Source organism: Opisthocomus hoazin, unplaced genomic scaffold (assembly GCF_030867145.1).
Source record: "Opisthocomus hoazin isolate bOpiHoa1 unplaced genomic scaffold, bOpiHoa1.hap1 HAP1_SCAFFOLD_155, whole genome shotgun sequence".
Taxonomy (NCBI): Eukaryota; Metazoa; Chordata; class Aves; order Opisthocomiformes; family Opisthocomidae; genus Opisthocomus; species Opisthocomus hoazin.
The window spans coordinates 117,501-120,000 of NW_027448880.1; the positions used below are offsets into that span (position 1 = coordinate 117,501).

At 79.2% G+C, this 2,500-nt stretch overlaps 1 non-coding gene across 1 annotated transcript; it reads right to left on the bottom strand.

The window, feature by feature from the left end:
* Positions 1-39: 39 nt before the first annotated feature.
* Positions 40-192, bottom strand: LOC142359628 (5.8S ribosomal RNA). The gene has a single exon (XR_012762505.1). It is a non-coding gene; the product is annotated as a 5.8S ribosomal RNA (ribosomal RNA).
* Between the last annotated feature and the right edge of the window lie 2,308 nt (positions 193-2,500).

A 2,500-nucleotide genomic window follows, 5' to 3' on the forward strand; every position in this document is an offset into this window, starting at 1 on the left:
GGGGGGGCTCGGCGGCGCAGACGGCGATTGATCGTAAAGCGACGCTCAGACAGGCGTAGCCCCGGGAGGAACCCGGGGCCGCGAGTGCGTTCGAAGTGTCGATGATCAATGTGTCCTGCAATTCACATTAATTCTCGCAGCTAGCTGCGTTCTTCATCGACGCACGAGCCGAGTGATCCACCGCTAAGAGTTGTCTCGGTTTCGGCACCGCCCCGCGCGCGCGGAGGGGCCGGGACCGCTCGCCGAGAGCGGCCCCTTCTCTGAGGACGGCCGGACCGACCGCCGGCCCCGCCGCCGCCCACCCCCCTCCGCACGCGCGGAGGGGGCGCGGCGCGGCGGCGCGACGCGGCGCGACGGAGAGGCCCTCGCCTCGGCTTGACCGTACGAGCACAGGGGAAACGGAAAACAACGGAAAACCCCGAGCGGCCAAAGGGCGGGGGAGCCCGCGCTCCCGACCGACCCTGGGGAAACGTACGCAACACACACACACACACCCTTGGCGCGCTTCAGGGGCGGCCCAGGCGCCCGGGCTCGGACCGGCCTCCCCCCGGAGGCTACGGCACGCCCGGCCGCGACGCCTGCCCGCCTTCGCTCGGGAGCCGGACGCCCGGCTGCGCCCGCGCTGCGACGAGCCGGCTCCGCCCACCACGGTCGCCTCTCGCCCCGCCGGCGAACCTCGGCGCCGACGCCGCCTTCCACCGACGCCGGAGGAAGCGCGGCCGGCCACTGGAGCGCGAGCCGGCGACGCGCGGCCGCCCACCGGCCCGCGCCGGATGGGCGAACCCGGCCACCCCGCCCGGCGGCGGCGGCCGCCACCGCCGCCGCGAAAACCGCCGCCGCAGCCGCTTCTCGCCTCGGCCCCCTGGGGCCGCCGGCACGGCCCCAGCGGAAAGGCGGACGGCGCTGAGCGCGGGGGGCGGCTCCCACTCTCCCCGTTTCCACGCGAAGACCCGGAGCGGGACGCCCCCGCGCCGCGCGCCCGCCCTCGAGACAGAAGCGACGGGCGGGGAAACGCGGGACGGGACGGCCGCCAGCGGATGCGGCCGGGGAACCCTCCCGGACGACCCGACGGACGACCGGCACCGACCGGCACGCCGAGCGGCGCCGCCGCCGCTCGGCCGGGGGGGGTGTGGCTCGCCCCCCCCTTTCTTTCCCTGGGCGCCGAGGGCGGGGCGAGGAGCGGGAGAGGGGAGCGCGGCGCGCCCCGAGCGCGGCCGCAGCGCGAGCGTCCAAAGGCGCGGGGCGGCCCCCCGGCGGCCGCCCCCCCCCGCGGGGGCTCGCCGCGCCTTTCTTTCCCCCGGCGCGGAGCCCGCGCTCCGGCCGGCGGGTGGCCCCGTTTGCGAGGGCGGGCAGGTCGGCCGCGGCCGACCCGCGCCGCGGTCTCTCCGCCGAGACCGGCCCGCGGAGAGGGGGGGCAGGTTGGGGCAGCGAGACGCCCCCCCTTCTCCGGCACGGCGGCCCGCGGGGGCGGACGCCCCCCCCGCGGCTCGCGCCGTGCCGCTCGAGTCTTTAAACCGCCGCCCGGCTCCTTTGGCCTTTGACCCCCGGACTCGGCCGAGGGAGGGCCGCCGAAGCGCGGACGCTAGGTACCTGGCCCTGGGGTGAGGGAAACGACCTGCATGGCCCCGCGGGGGTGCCTCCCCCGGCTGCCGCCCTCGGGGGAGCGTCCGCCCGCGGGGGCGCGCCCGGCATCCGCCGCCACCACCTCGTCCTCCTTAGCCCCGGGGCCCGGGGTTTCCCTCGATAGCCCGGCGCTGCGCCCGGGGGGAGAGACGTGGCTCGGGCCGCCCGCTCGCGCGGGACGCGACCCGGCCGGGGGGGGGCCTCGCCCGCCCCGGGCGGCGCCAGCGGCCGAGACCGCGCTCGCGCCCCCCCCTTCCCGCCACGGCTCCCTCTTCGAGAGGCAGCCGTGCCGGGTCGGAGGGGAGGTTCGCGGGTCCGGCCGCCGCGCCGCCCGAAACGCCGTGCGCACACCCGCGCCACGGCCCGGAACGCCCGGAGACAGCCCTGTCCCGCGCGCGGGGGGGTAGACGGCGCCGCCGCCGGCGCCGCCCCACCCCCCCCCCCAGGAGCTGCCGCCCCCCGAAGACGGCGACACCCCTCGGCTGTCGCGCTTGCGGCCCCCGGTGCCGCCGCCGTCGCTCGACGCTCGCCCCCCGGCCCGCCGAGCAGGCCGGTGCTCTGCCGGCCGCGCTCGCCGCGTTGCCCCGCCGGCATCCCCCCCTCTTGCTTCCCGCGCAGACGCGGGAAGCGGGGAGCCGGCGGGGGCGCGGCGTCCGCGGCCGACAGGTCGACGCACCCGCGCGCGTCGGAGGACGAGCCGCACGAGACGACGGCGGCGGCGGGCGACAGGACGAGGAGAGCGCCTCCGGGGAGCGGCGGGGGGAGGGGACGCCCCCTCCCCCTCCCTCACGCACGCACGCGGCTCCCGCGCGGGAGCCGGGCCTTTCCGGGCGAACTCAGGAACGTGCGAGCGCGCGCGCGCGCACGGAAAACCCGC